Source organism: Mus musculus, chromosome 2 (assembly GCF_000001635.26).
Source record: "Mus musculus strain C57BL/6J chromosome 2, GRCm38.p6 C57BL/6J".
Taxonomy (NCBI): domain Eukaryota; kingdom Metazoa; phylum Chordata; class Mammalia; order Rodentia; family Muridae; genus Mus; species Mus musculus.
Window position 1 is genome coordinate 105,546,511 of NC_000068.7, and position 15,961 is coordinate 105,562,471.

Genomic DNA, 15,961 nt, shown 5'->3' on the forward strand with positions numbered 1-15,961 from the left:
CAACTATGATGTTCTTTCCAGGCTCATTTGATGTTATAATGTATTATAAATGGTGTTAAGCAGCCAGACAGAGAACATGCCTGTATTCCCAGACATGCTTAAGACATCAAGGCCAACCTGAGCTATATACTGAGAAGATGGCTCAAACAACAAAGCAAAACAGGACTGGTGATTTGGCTCAGTGTTAGAACACTTGCCTAGGATGTGCAAGGACCACGGCACTGAGGAAGTAATTGCTTCTCTGACCTACCTGATAATATGGTTAGACTTCTGGGTAAGGTGTCAGACTAGAAGATGCCTTCTTATGACCCAGTGAGAGAGTCAGAATAAGAAAGGGAAAATGAAAGGAGTGGGAACGGGGGAAGGGGAAAGTTTTCTTTTGTAAAGAGAAAAAGACAGAAGGAGCTTGTAAATGTTTAAAGTAAGTAAAAGGACACCTAAAAATGCAGAGAAAACGACAGTCACCATACCATGAGGGCGGAGACTGTCGAGTATCATGAACGGGATTGCGTCCTCACTTCCTTTCCAGTATGCTTGTCACTGGGACATAAGAAGGCTGAGGATATGTGAACCTTTCAACAACTTTCTCCAGAACAATACCTGCCTACATGTTGCCATATTCTCTGCCATGATGAGATTGGACTAGCCCTCTGCCATGATGAGATTGGACTAGCCCTCTGCCATGATGAGATTGGACTAGCCCTCTGCCATGATGAGATTGGACTAGCCCTCTGCCATGATGAGATTGGACTAGCCCTCTGCCATGATGAGATTGGACTAGCCCTCTGCCATGATGAGATTGGACTAGCCCTCTGCCATGATGAGATTGGACTAGCCCTCTGCCATGATGAGATTGGACTAGCCCTCTGCCATAATGAGATTGGACTAGCCCTCTGCCATGATGAGATTGGACTAGCCCTCTGCCATGATGAGATTGGGCTAGCCCTCTGCCATGATGAGATTGGACTAGCCCTCTGCCATAATGAGATTGGACTAGCCCTCTGCCATAATGAGATTGGACTAGCCCTCTGCCATGATGAGATTGGACTAGCCCTCTGCCATGATGAGATTGGACTAGCCCTCTGCCATGATGAGATTGGACTTGCCCTCTGCCATGATGAAATTGGGCTAGCCCTCTGAAACTCTAAGCAAGATCTCAATTAAATGCTTTCTTTTTATAAGGAACAAAAAGAAGTCTGCTGATTTCTGTATGCTAATTTTGTGACCTGCTTCCTTGCATGCTGTGTTCATCACTCTGAGAGGTTTAGGGTGGCATCTTTGGGGTCTCTTGTGGATAGAATAACATCATCTACAAATAGGGATACTTTGACTTTCTTTCCTATTTATATACCTTTCATTCTCTTCTCTTACTGCTGTAGTTTACCTAAGCCCTCAAGCACTACTGAATAGGAGTAAAATGGATGGATACTTTTGTCTTATTCCTGATCTTGGGAATGCTTTGATTTTTTTCATGTGATGACATATTTGTCATATATAGCCTTCATTATGTTGAGCTATGATTCAAGGCTTGCACATGCTATCACAACCTCTTTGGGCTCATATGTGCAGCTATCCCCATGTCTGAAAGGCACCATTTCTCTACAGTCATCTGCCATGTCTAGCTCTTATGCTCTTTTCCCATTATCCCTGAGCCTTGGATGGAGAGGAAGTGATATAGATGTCCCATTTAGGGCTGAGCATTCCACAGTTTCTTAATCTCTGTATCTTGATCAGTTTTAGGTCTCTGAGTTAATAACTATCTGTTGTAAGTTGATGCTTTTCTGCTGAGGGTTGAGAGATGGATTTATAGTAAATCATTAGGAATTAGTCCTATATCGACTCAATAGAATAGTAGTAGATTCTCCCCTAGGGCCTTGTCACAGTCTCATAGTCAGTAATGGTGTTACTGGATTTTATCTTGTAGGGTAGGACTTACATCTAATCAGAAAAGTGATTGGACACTTCCATGATGTTCATGCCACTGTCACACCAGTGGGCACACCTTGGCAGACCAGTTGTTACTGAAGCACAATGGGTTTCCAGCTGGGTAAGATTTATGATGACCTTTCTCCTCCAGCAGTGGCCACAGCATCTTCCAGCATTATAAAGTTAGCCAGGAGGGATGAGGCTTCTGGGTCAGTGGCAACTGGATATCCCTATGTTCTGTGACTCAGGTCTGTGGAGTCCTTAGCAATAGGGTCTTCCTCCCAAGCTCTAGAAAGTAACCAATTACAACTACAGGGCAATGCCCTGTAATATTTGAGAGATCGATGGGACCCCACTGGTCAACAGCGCCAAAACATTCCTGGGACTGAAGTCGTCACTTGATGTCTGTGACATATAGGTGGGACATTGTTACCCTATTCCAGAGTAACTACATTTTAACCCTTTGTTGTGTGTGTATGTGTGTGTGATCTTCTACAGTCATATGTAGGTTTCCTATGACTTTTTCTAAAGGTCTTTAGTGTTACTTATTCCTCCCTATATTTTCTACTCTACCCTACCCTCCCAAATCCTTTCTGTTCCAATATTCCTCTTTAAGCCTTTATACCTTTGCAGTCTATCTCCTTTCCCTTGAAAGTTTTCCCTTCTCCACCACATGCACTTACTCCTAAACATTCCTCTCCCGTTTAATGGAACAGTATTGGCATTAGTTCTTTGAAGTCCTGGAAGTTGTTAGGTCCAAAGTGTAGCCTTTAGGCAAGTGCACTAACAATGTCCAAAATGACAGTCTGGGTTTTACGCAGGCTGGATCCTCAATTGTTTTCAAGTAAACAGACACCTAAACTAGGTATTACTCAGAAATCTCCTGAAGCAGGTTTCTGTTTGTCAGAAAAACTAATACTTTCCTCATTTGCCCCCAACAGTTGACTACCATGGGTACTGGCCATCTAGTTCCTGATTAACCAAAACTCGCCTATGATGTAGACCTAAGTCCCCACATCAGCCCAGGCTCTTCTGGCCTGTATCCCACCTCCCAGTGCTCAAACTCTTGGGCTCTTCTAGCTGGACACCGATTCCCCCACCTCTAACTGTCTCAACAAAACTCTCAATGCTTTCTATGACATTGATGCCTCTACCCACCGAGGCAGCCTGGCAGCTTGATCTCCCAATAAACCGTTCTTTCTGCTCACGAAGTAGTCTCATTCAGTGGTTTCAATATGTCCTCACTTGTGGAAGTGTCTGCAGGGAACCTTCTGGTTCTGGGAATAAACCTCAACAAGGAACTGAAAGACCTCTCCACTGGAAACTTTGTAATACTGGAAAAAAACAAATTGAGAAAGATGGAAAAGAAGATGGAAAGACCTCCCATGCTCATGGATCAGAAGGATTAATGTCAGAAAAAAAAATGAACATCTTTATCAAAGGCAAACCACAGATTCAAGACTATCCCAGTAATTTTTCAACTTATAATATTCTACTTTATACGGATTTTAAAAGTTTTAAAGATTTATGTCAAATGTATGTTTTACTTTTTAAAAAATTTCTTTTTCATGGCCTTGTACTTGCAGATACTCTACCACGGAGATATATCCCCAGATCCTTGGTGCCTTGAAACAGGGTCTCATTTTGTGTGACCCAGGATTAAAATCACTATCCTTCTATATATTTGGATTACAGATACATGTCACTTTGTCAATCCTAGCTTGATCTCCTGCTTCAGTGATAAATACCATGGTCAAAGGCAATTTGGGGAGGAAGGGGTTTATTTGGATTATAGATTACAGCCAGTCATGGACAGAACCCAAGACAAGAACTCAAGGCAGGAACTGAAGCAGAAACCACAGAGGAATTCTGCTTGCTGGCATTCCCTCTGAAGCTTCTTAGGCTACCTTTTTATACAGCCCAGGCCCAAATGCCAAGCATGGGACCACTTGCAGTGAGCTGGGTCTTCCCAAATCAATCAGCAGTTAAGAAAATGCCCCACAGACATAGTCATAAGCCAACCTGACAAGGGCAACTTCTCGGTTGAGGTTCCCTCTTCTCAGGTACACTTAATATTGTGATAAGTTGATATAAACAATGACATTGCTCATTTTTTAATTAAAGGACTTTGCCAGCTACCTCTGCCCTGAGGAACAAATGATACTAGAAAGGAGCTAGGGATGTAGCTCAGTTAGTAGAATGCTTGCCTGGCATACAGGAAGCCCTGGGTTCAACCCCTAGCACCATACAAACTAGACAGAGACTTACCAGTAATTCTCAGGAGGCAGAGACAAGAGAATCAGAAATTCAGTCATCAGTTATATGCTAGGCAAATGCTCTACCACTGAGTTACATCTTGTCCTCTAGTTCTTATGCCATTTCCCTATTTGTTAGCTACCCTCCAGGCCCACAGGCTAGCTTCCCTTTTATCCCTTCAATGATGCATCTCTCCTGTGCAGAGATCTGTAAGCCAGATCTCTGCCCTGCCTTGAAAACTCTTCTCGTCTCTGATACAATGCTGTCATCTAGAATTCACCTCTCAGGGAAAGTGTCCCCACATGTAAAGACTCACCTCCTTGTATGTTAAATCTACTTTATTTCTTTAATAGCAGGCATCACTGTTTGAACATGGGTTATTTATGCCGATGGTTTGTTTACAAATGTAGCACCCGTCTCTCTCCATTATTATTCCTGCTACTTAGCAGTGGGAACGAGCTGTTTATTCCCAACTGTGTCCCAGAAAGGGCTTGATGTTACTAAGTACATAGCCACTCAATACATTTCCAGTAGCTCTCACTAAACACATATCAAGCCAAATGACTGAGTTCAGAGCCTACCATAATTAGAAAGGGGTCAGTCCAGGGACAATAATGACAGTAACAGTCGTGATAGAAGAATCTGTTCCAAGTTGACAAAGTCTACTTCCAGGCCAGCATGAGGCTAGAACTGAGCCATCATCTCAAGGCTTTCACAAGCTAGACTTCCTATAAACACACTTGATGGGTGGAAACTCAGAGATCATTTGGGACACACAGCTACAATGTGGGAATGGGGACCCCTGAGTGCAGTCCCCAGATAGCTTACCTCTTAGGCCCCTAAGCATCCCACATTGCCTTTCTATACCTTTCAGGTTAAATAAGTAACACAACAAAGCCCCAAAGATTAATCAGCTTGCCCAAGACCACATGGCCACCATGTGTCAGGAAAGACCATTTTCTCAAGTCTTCCGACTCCACGTTTGCTGAGCTTGCTAAAATTTGAAGGCGTTGTGTTCTCAATGACTCATTCTCCATGGTTTCTGCTCTTGGGTCCAGAACACCCAGAACAGAGCCTGGCACACAGTGTAACTGACATTAATAGAATAAATGAACATACAGTCACCATCTCGGCACACGGAGTTTAGCCGGTGTTCCATTGTCTCATGCTATGGGATAAACACCTCACGGAAATATATTAGGATATTCAGGTGAATTTTAAAATAACTATTATTCAAGCAAAAGCACAAATAGCTGCTCTTTCTTTTGGAGCGGTTTAAACACTAGCAAAGATCCTAGTGTGGGAAATTAGGTTATGCAAATACTTTGCAAGGCTGCCAGAGAAGCTCTCTTCATTTGATAGGATTTATTATCGATTTATACCTATTTCTTTCATGTGCTCTATTCTACATTTCTGCTGCATTTCAGTTGAATAGGCCAACCAGACAATCTTCAGTACAAACATTACAGACAAATTAGGGCTAGCAGAGAAGCTGTTTTGTGGTTGTGATTTCTCCCCCCCCCCCCATTCCCAATAGTGAAGCTTAAGTGCCTCAGCAAATTACAGCCCAGCCAGCCAGAACAGCAATGAGGCATTCCAACTGTAAATAAACATATGCATGGCCTGAGGACAGCCAGAGTGCAGCCAGACATTTCAGGCCATTCATCATATTCCTCCAAAGGTTAAAGCAGAAGGAAGGTTGCATGGAAATCGTGTACTTGGCACCCAGGACACCAGCAGCTCGGGAGTTGAATTAATGATAAATATTAGTTAAATGAAGGAGTGGGTTTGGTTTTCTAGAGATGGCTTCAGTGATGGCCTGTTTTACCTGATGCTAACAGTCATATGAGTCCTTAATGGGCCCCGGGAGGCCTCAGCTCCTTCCTGCCTTCCCCCTCCCTTTTTATTTCTTTTGAGTCAGGGCCTTACTATGTAGTCCAGGCTAGCCTCAAACTCAAGATTTTCCTGCTGAAGTAAACCACCATGTCTGGATCTCAGTGTGTGTGTGTGTGTGTGTATACATGTGTGCTTATGTATGCATACAGGTACACATACATGTTTGCACATGTATATGTGAAGGCCAAACTATCTCAGGGGAATTACTCCTCAGCTCAGGTGATGTTTCCCCATAAAGTTTTTTGTGGTGTTGTTGTTGTTGTTGTTGTTGTTGTTGTTGTTGTTGTTGTTGATTAAAGGCAGGTTCTCTTGTTGGCCTAGAATGCACCAAGCAACCTAGACTAGCTGACCAATGAGTTTTAGGGATCTCCCTGTCTCTGACTCCCTGGTGCTGGGACTGCAAGTGTACACCTCCATGCCTGGCTTTTTAAAATGTGGGTCCTGAAGATGACACTACTGAGATATCTCCTCAGCCCTTCAACTCCTTTTTTAAAAATTAATGACAGTAACACCACATTTAAGATTCACATCCTCTAGAAAGTTCCCTTAATAATATTCTAAACGGTCTAGTTCATGCATGCTCTTTGGTTGGTGGCTCAGTCTCTGTGAGCACCCATGGGCCCAGGATAGTTAGCTCTATAAGACTTTTTGTGGTGTTCTTGACCCCTCCAGCTCCCTCAATTCTTCTCCCAACTTTTCCACAAGACTCCCTGAGTTCTGCCTAATATTTGATTTTGGGACTCTGCATCTGTTTCTTGCAGCTTCTATATGAAACCTCTCAGATGACAGGTGTGCTAGGCTCCTGTCTGCAGGCATAGCAGAGTATCTTTAATAGTGTCAGGGGTTGGCTCTCTCCCATGGTGTGAGGCTCAAGTTGGGCCAGTCATTGGTTGGCCATTCCCTCAATCTCTACTCCATCTCACATCTTGTAGGCAGGGCAAATTTTAAGTCAAAGGTTTTTGGATGGGTTGGTATCCCCATCTCTCTACTGGAAGTACTGCCTGAATACAGGAGGTGGCTACTTAAGGCTCCATTTCTTTAGTTGAGGAACAGATGGGTTGTTTCCAGTTCACTAATAAGAATAAAGCTGCTATGAGCATAGTTGAGCAAGTGTCCTTGTGGTATTGTGGAGCATCTTTTGGATATATGGCCATGAGTGGCATAGCTGGGTTTTGAGGTAGAACTATTCCCAATTTTCTGATTTCCAAAGTACAAATTTGCTATCCTACCAGCAGTGGAGGAGTGTTCCTCTTGATCTACATCCTTGCCAATTTGTGCTGGCAGTTGAGTTTTTTAAGTTAGACATTCTGACAGGTGTAAGATAGAATCTCAGAAAAGCCAAAATCATACAATGAAAAACGAAAGCATCTTCAACAAATGGTGCTGGTCTAACTGGATGCCTGCATGTGGAAGAATGCAAATAGATCCATATTTATCACCCTGCACAAAACTCAAGTCCAAGTGGATCATAGACCTCAACATAAAACCAGACACACTAAATCTTATAGAAGAGAAAGTGAACACATTCTTTTTTTTTTTTTTTTTTTTGAACTTGATGCAAGATTTATTATTGAACGATTTGGTAGGGTATAGGAGAGAACTATTGAAGCCTTCAGGAATGCAGGGCTCTCCACTTGTCCAGAGGACCACGATTGGGGATATATTTGACACCACAGCCATCAGGAATGAGCCGCTTCTCAGCAACCATGTCTTCAAATTCATCTGCATTAAACTTGGTGAAGCCCCACTTCTTTGAGATGTGGATCTTCTGGCGGCCAGGGAACTTGAACTTGGCTCTTCGCAGAGCCTCAATCACATGTTCCTTGTTCTGCAACTTGGTTCGGATGGACATGATGACCTGGCCAATGTGAACCCTGGCCACTGTGCCCTGGGGCTTCCCAAAGGCACCACGCATCCCTGTCTGGAGCCTGTCAGCCCCAGCACAGGACAACATCTTGTTGATACGGATGACATGGAAAGGGTGGAGCCTCACTCGGATATGAAAGCCATCCTTGCCACAACTCTTTACCATGTATTTGTTGGCACAAATACGGGCAGCCTCCAGTGCTTCAGAAGAGAGTTGCTCATATTCATCTGACACCATATGGCCACAAAGTGGGAATTCATCAACTTTTGCTTTCTTCCGTCCCAAATCAAAGATTCGGATCTTAGCATCAGGGACACCACGGCAGAAACGAGACTTTGGGTATGGCTTGTTCTTACAATACCGGTAACACCGGGCGGGGCGGCGGCCCATGATGACAATAGGATCGTCGGTGGCGCGCCAGAGGAAAAATGAGTGAACACATTCTTATAGGAGACAACTTCCTGAGCAGAGCAGTAACTGCCCAGGCACCAAGATCCACAATTAATAAATGGAACCTCATGGGACTGAACGCTTCTATAAGACAAAGGAGACCATCCATAGGACAAAATGGCAGCTTAGAGAATGGGGAAAGATTTTCACCAACCCTATATCCAACAGATGGCTAATATCCAAAATTATATAAAGAACTCAAGAAACTAAACACCAACAACCAACATTTTAAAGTGGGGTAAAGAGCTGAACAGAGAATTCTCAACAAATGAATTTCTAATGGCCAAGATGCACTTAAAGAAATGTTCAAATTCCTCAGTTATGGGGAAATGCATATCAAAATGATTCTGAAATTCTGACTCACACTATTGCTATTTGGCTGTGATTCGTGCCGCCTATATAGGTAAGAATTGCTTTGTTCTCTTATGGTGACTTTCTCATGCTCAGCTTAGGTTGTGGTGAGGTGGCTCCTGGATGGCTCTAGAGGAAAAGACATAAAAGACCATAAAATTCTGCAGTTAGTCACATGACTCAAAGTAGGCTAATTAGAATCAATAAGTATAGATGCTAGAGTTTTGCTGGAGCTAGTAGGAAGGTGGTAAGTTGCTGTAAAGGTAGGAGAAGACAATGGGGCTTCTGGCATTTTCCTATGAGCCAATGGGAGACTCTCCTGACCATGCAGCCTGCAGAAAATAAAACTGCTAAAGGCCAGAGAACAAACGGCTTCTACCTGGATGGATGTCTCCTCTCCATTTTAATCACATCCAACAATAAATAATTCCTTACACTTAAATGTACTTGATTTAGGAACCTAACATTATTTTTATATACTTTCTAAATAAATCCTTTTAGGCGAGTGAGAATATGTCATACACTGCCTTGGCAGTATGGGACTGGAAAATCAGTTTGAACTGAGCATGGTGACACACACCTGTAGTTCTAGCACTTGGGAGTCAGAGGCAGGAGAATCGGGATAGCTTTGGCTGTGGAAACTCATGTAAAAGAAAGGGGGACTAGGAAGAGAAAGAGAAAGAGAGGGAGGGAAAAGGGAGAAGATAGAAAGGAAGGAGGGGAGGGAGGGAAGAAAGGAGAAAGGGATGGTGGAAAAGAAAAAGACAAATTAGGTTAGCCACAATCCTTCACAATCTTAATAGATTCATAGGTATAGTGGGAGAGAGAGAGGAGGGTGGGAGAGAGAGAGAAAGAGAGAGAGAGAAAAAGAAACAATCCAGTGGTCTACCATGCATAAGCATTATGTTCAGTGCCCAGCACCCTAAATGCCCTAGAAAAGAAGAGTCTAGAAACAGGATGAAACCGTGGTATCAGAGCCTTGGAATCTACTTCGTTTGTTTCCTTACCAACATAATTTTTACTTTGCAATACAGGTTAGGTAAGACCTATGAAATGGTTGCCCCTTCTAAAGCAGTAAGTCCAACACTGATTCTGGCTAAGGAAATAATCTCAGAAAACAACAACGCTGAATATCCTTAGATGTTTTCCCTAATATTTTTATCAACAGAAAGTCAGAAAGCCCAATCATGTAGAAATGGTTAAACAAATTTTACAAAAAGTGTTAGTTACCAAAAATTATATTCATTAAAAAGTTTATATACATGCACGCTGACACATATCTGTGATCCTAGCATCTAGGACACTGGAGGAGGAGGGTAGAGTGTTCATGGCCAGCATGGGCTACATGCTAAGACCTTGCTTTCAAGAAAAAATCTGAATGTATAAGGCCTGCCTTGCACAGAGCCTGGAGTCCAGGAATCCTTAGAGGAGGAGGGGGCAGAGACAGAGAAACAGAGAGACAAAGAGACCAAGACAGAGACAGGAATAGAGACAGAAACAGAGACAGAAAGACAGAGAAAGGGCAGAAAGAATGAAAGAAATCATCCAATGGGAGCTGGAGAGCTGAACCAGATAAGAGTGTTCATTGCTCTTATAGAAGACCCATGTTTGATTCCTAGCACCATGGTGACCCATAACCGTCTATAACTGATTTTCCAGAAGACCTGGCACCATCTCCTGATCTCTTAAGGCAGCAGACATATATGTGGTACATATACATGCATGCAGGCAAAATGCTCGTACATACAAAAATAATAAAATAAAACTAAAATATGTTTTTAAAAAGAAATCTCAATGTTTATACAAAGCACATATGAAAATAAGAAAGAGAAAATTTTTTTCCATTTTTTATTAGGTATTTAGCTCATTTACATTTCCAATGCTATACCAAAAGTCCCCCATACCCACCCACCCCCACTCCCCTACCCACCCACTTCCCCTTTTTGGCCCTGGCATTCCCCTGTACTGGGGCATATAAAGTTTGCGTGTCCAATGGGCCTCTCTTTCCAGTGATGGCCGACTAGGCCATCTTTTGATACATATGCAGCTAGAGTCAAGAGCTCTGGGGTACTGGTTAGTTCATAATGTTGTTCCACCTATAGGGTTGCAGATCCCTTTAGCTCCTTGGGTACTTTCTCTAGCTCCTCCATTGGGAGCCCTGTGATCCATCCATTAGCTGACTGTGAGCATCCACTTCTGTGTTTGCTAGGCCCCAGCATAGTCTCACAAGAGACAGCTACATCTGGGTCGTTTCGATAAAATCTTGCTAGTGTATGCAATGGTGTCAGCGTTTGGATGCTGATTATGGGGTGGATCCCTGGATATGGCAGTCTCTACATGGTCCATCCTTTCATCTCAGCTCCAAACTTTGTCTCTGTAACTCCTTCCATGGGTGTTTTGTTCCCACTTCTAAGGAGGGGCATAGTGTCCACACTTCAGTCTTCATTTTTCTTGAGTTTCATGTGTTTAGGAAATTGTATCTTATATCTTGGGTATCCTAGGTTTGGGGCTAATATCCACTTATCAGTGAGTACATATTGTGTGAGTTCCTTTGTAAATGTGTTACCTCACTCAGGATGATGCCCTCCAGGTCCATCCATTTGGCTAGGAATTTCATAAATTCATTCTTTTTAATAGCTGAGTAGTACTCTGTTGGGAGCCGCCCCCACATTCGCCGTTACAAGATGGCGCTGACATCCTGTGTTCTAAGTGGTAAACAAATAATCTGCGCATGTGCCAAGGGTATCTTATGACTACTTGTGCTCTGCCTTCCCCGTGACGTCAACTCGGCCGATGGGCTGCAGCCAATCAGGGAGTGACACGTCCGAGGCGAAGGAGAATGCTCCTTAAGAGGGACGGGGTTTTCGTTTTTTTCTCTCTCTTGCTTTTCTCGCTCTCTTGCTTCTTGCTCTCTTTTCCTGAAGATGTAAGAATAAAGCTTTGCCGCAGAAGATTCTGGTCTGTGGTGTTCTTCCTGGCCGGTCGTGAGAACGCGTCTAATAACAATTGGTGCCGAATTCCGGGACGAGAAAAAACTCCGGACTGGCGCAGGAGGGATACTTCATTCCAGAACCAGAACTGCGAATCAAGGTTATAAGGTTCCCGTAACACAGACTGTTGAGAAGGATTCAACTGCCGAATTCAGAACTCATCAGCTGGGGAACGACGGTGATAAAGGTTCCCGTAAAGCAGACTGTTGAGAAGGATTCAACTGCCGAATTCAGAACTCATCAGCTGGGGAACGGAAGTGAGAAATGGCTTTACCAGGTATGTTTGGCCTTGAACTTTTTCTAGTGTTAGGAGCCCTTTTGTTCCTTTTCACATGTTATATAGTGCTTAAGGCAGGGCTAAAAATTCTAGAGGAAATTCAGGACAGTCTATCAGAAGTAAAGCGGAGAGAGAGAGTAGGAACAAGGAGAAACGGTAAGTATACAGGCCTTTCCAAGGGTCTTGAACCCGAGGAAAAGTTAAGGTTAGGTAGGAATACCTGGAGAGAGATTAGAAGAAAAAGAGGAAAAAGGGAGAAGAAAAAAGATCGATTAGCGGAGGTCTCTAGGAGATACTCGTCACTAGATGAGCTCAGGAAGCCAGCTCTTAGTAGTTCTGAAGCAGATGAAGAATCCTCCTCTGAGGAAACAGACTGGGAGGAAGAAGCAGCCCATTACCAGCCAGCTAATCGGTCAAGAAAAAAGCCAAAAGCGGCTGGCGAAGGCCAGTTTGCTAATTGGCCTCAGGGCAATCGGCTACCAGGTGCACTCCCGCCCTATGCGGAGTCCCCGCCCTGCGTAGTGCGTCAGCCCGTAGTGCGTCAGCAATGCGCAGAGAGGCAGTGCGCAGAAAGGCAGTGCGCAGACTCATTCATTCCCCGAGAGGAACAAAGGAAAATACAACAGGCATTTCCAGTCTTTGAAGGAGCCGAGGGTGGGCGTGTCCACGCTCCGGTAGAATATGTGCAGATTAAATATGGAATCAATGCTAATTTTACCTTGGTGCAGTTAGACAGGCTTGCCAGCATGGCACTAACTCCTGCCGACTGGCAAATGATTGCAAAAGCCGCTCTCCCTAGTATGGCCAAATATGTGGAATGGCGAGCTCTGTGGCAGGAGGCGGCACAGGCGCAGGCCCGAGCAAACGCTGCTGCTTTAACTCCAGAGCAGAGAGATTGGACTTTTGACTTGTTAACGGGTCAGAGAGCTTATTCTGCTAAACCTGATAAGAGGTATCAATGGAAGGTCTTACCACAGGGGATGTCCAATAGTCCTACAATGTGCCAGCTTTATGTGCAAAAAGCTCTTTTGCCAATGAGGGAACAATTCCCCTCTTTAATTTTGCTCCTTTACATGGATGACATCCTCCTGTGCCATAAAGACCTTACCATGCTACAAAAGGCATATCCTTTTCTACTTAAAACTTTAAGTCAGTGGGGTTTACAGATAGCCACAGAAAAGGTCCAAATTTCTGATACAGGACAATTCTTGGGCTCTGTGGTGTCCCCAGATAAGATTGTGCCCCAAAAGGTAGAGATAAGAAGAGATCACCTCCATACCTTAAATGATTTTCAAAAGCTGTTGGGAGATATTAATTGGCTCAGACCCTTTTTAAAGATTCCTTCCGCTGAGTTAAGGCCTTTGTTTAGTATTTTAGAAGGAGATCCTCATATCTCCTCCCCTAGGACTCTTACTCTAGCTGCTAACCAGGCCTTACAAAAAGTGGAAAAAGCCTTACAGAATGCACAATTACAACGTATTGAGGATTCGCAGCCTTTCAGTTTGTGTGTCTTTAAGACAGCACAATTGCCAACTGCAGTTTTGTGGCAGAATGGGCCATTGTTGTGGATCCATCCAAACGTATCCCCAGCTAAAATAATAGATTGGTATCCTGATGCAATTGCACAGCTTGCCCTTAAAGGCCTAAAAGCAGCAATCACCCACTTTGGGCAAAGTCCATATCTTTTAATTGTACCTTATACTGCTGCACAGGTTCAAACCTTGGCAGCCGCATCTAATGATTGGGCAGTTTTAGCTACCTCCTTTTCAGGAAAAATAGATAACCATTATCCAAAGCATCCAATCTTACAGTTTGCCCAAAATCAATCTGTTGTGTTTCCACAAATAACAGTAAGAAACCCACTTAAAAATGGGATTGTGGTATATACTGATGGATCAAAAACTGGCATAGGTGCCTATGTGGCTAATGGTAAAGTGGTATCCAAACAATATAATGAAAATTCACCTCAAGTGGTAGAATGTTTAGTGGTCTTAGAAGTTTTAAAAACCTTTTTAGAACCCCTTAATATTGTGTCAGATTCCTGTTATGTGGTAAATGCAGTAAATCTTTTAGAAGTGGCTGGAGTGATTAAGCCTTCCAGTAGAGTTGCCAATATTTTTCAGCAGATACAATTAGTTTTGTTATCTAGAAGATCTCCTGTTTATATTACTCATGTTAGAGCCCATTCAGGCCTACCTGGCCCCATGGCTCTGGGAAATGATTTGGCAGATAAGGCCACTAAAGTGGTGGCTGCTGCCCTATCATCCCCGGTAGAGGCTGCAAGAAATTTTCATAACAATTTTCATGTGACGGCTGAAACATTACGCAGTCGTTTCTCCTTGACAAGAAAAGAAGCCCGTGACATTGTTACTCAATGTCAAAGCTGCTGTGAGTTCTTGCCAGTTCCTCATGTGGGAATTAACCCACGCGGTATTCGACCTCTACAGGTCTGGCAAATGGATGTTACACATGTTTCTTCCTTTGGAAAACTTCAATATCTCCATGTGTCCATTGACACATGTTCTGGCATCATGTTTGCCTCTCCGTTAACCGGAGAAAAAGCCTCACATGTGATTCAACATTGCCTTGAGGCATGGAGTGCTTGGGGGAAACCCAGACTCCTTAAGACTGATAATGGACCAGCTTATACGTCTCAAAAATTCCAACAGTTCTGCCGTCAGATGGACGTAACCCACCTGACTGGACTTCCATACAACCCTCAAGGACAGGGTATTGTTGAGCGTGCGCATCGCACCCTCAAAGCCTATCTTATAAAACAGAAGAGGGGAACTTTTGAGGAGACTGTACCCCGAGCACCAAGAGTGTCGGTGTCTTTGGCACTCTTTACACTCAATTTTTTAAATATTGATGCTCATGGCCATACTGCGGCTGAACGTCATTGTTCAGAGCCAGATAGGCCCAATGAGATGGTTAAATGGAAAAATGTCCTTGATAATAAATGGTATGGCCCGGATCCTATCTTGATAAGATCCAGGGGAGCTATCTGTGTTTTCCCACAGAATGAAGACAACCCATTTTGGTTACCAGAAAGACTCACCCGAAAAATCCAGACTGACCAAGGGAATACTAATGTCCCTCGTCTTGGTGATGTCCAGGGCGTCAATAATAATGTATAATGCTCAAGTATTCTCCTGCTTTTTTACCACTAACTAGGAACTGGGTTTGGCCTTAATTCAGACAGCCTTGGCTCTGTCTGGACAGGTCCAGATGACTGACACCATTAACACTTTGTCAGCCTCAGTGACTACAGTCATAGATAAACAGGCCTCAGCTAATGTCAAGATACAGAGAGGTCTCATGCTGGTTAATCAACTCATAGATCTTGTCCAGAAACAACTAGATGTATTATGACAAATAACTCAGCAGGGATGTGAACAAAAGTTTCCGGGATTGTGTGTTATTTCCATTCAGTATGTTAAATTTACTAGGGCAGCTAATTTGTCAAAAAGTCTTTTTCAGTATATGTTACAGAATTGGATGGCTGAATTTAAACAGATCCTTCGGGAATTGAGACTTCAGGTCAACTCCACGCGCTTGGACCTGTCCCTGACCAAAGGATTACCCAATTGGATCTCCTCAGCATTTTCTTTCTTTAAAAAATGGGTGGGATTAATATTATTTGGAGATACACTTTGCTGTGGATTAGTGTTGCTTCTTTGATTGGTCTGTAAGCTTAAGGCCTAAACTAGGAGAGACAAGGTGGTTATTGCCCAGGCGCTTGCAGGACTAGAACATGGAGCTTCCCCTGATATATCTATGCTTAGGCAATAGGTCGCTGGCCACTCAGCTCTTATATCTCACGAGGCTAGACTCATTGCACGAGATAGAGTGAGTGTGCTTCAGCAGCCCGAGAGAGTTGCAAGGCTAAGCACTGCAGTAGAAGGGCTCTGCGGCACATATGAGCCTATTCTAGGGAGACATGTCATC

At 43.5% G+C, this 15,961-nt stretch overlaps 2 long non-coding RNA genes and 1 pseudogene across 2 annotated transcripts in view; 1 reads left to right on the plus strand and 2 right to left on the minus strand.

Moving 5' to 3' along the window:
- The window catches only part of 4930527A07Rik (RIKEN cDNA 4930527A07 gene), a 73,201-nt gene extending 70,068 nt beyond the window's left edge, over positions 1-3,133 (plus strand). Inside the window, exons 2-3 of the long non-coding RNA NR_166134.1 lie at positions 1,925-2,047; positions 2,868-3,133. This is a non-coding gene — a long non-coding RNA (RIKEN cDNA 4930527A07 gene). The remainder of the gene's footprint in view (positions 1-1,924; positions 2,048-2,867) is intronic.
- The window catches only part of Pax6os1 (paired box 6 opposite strand 1), a 134,251-nt gene that overhangs the window by 10,431 nt on the left and 107,859 nt on the right, over positions 1-15,961 (minus strand). The window lies entirely within an intron of this gene.
- Positions 7,623-8,373, minus strand: Rpl10-ps1 (ribosomal protein L10, pseudogene 1; annotated as a pseudogene).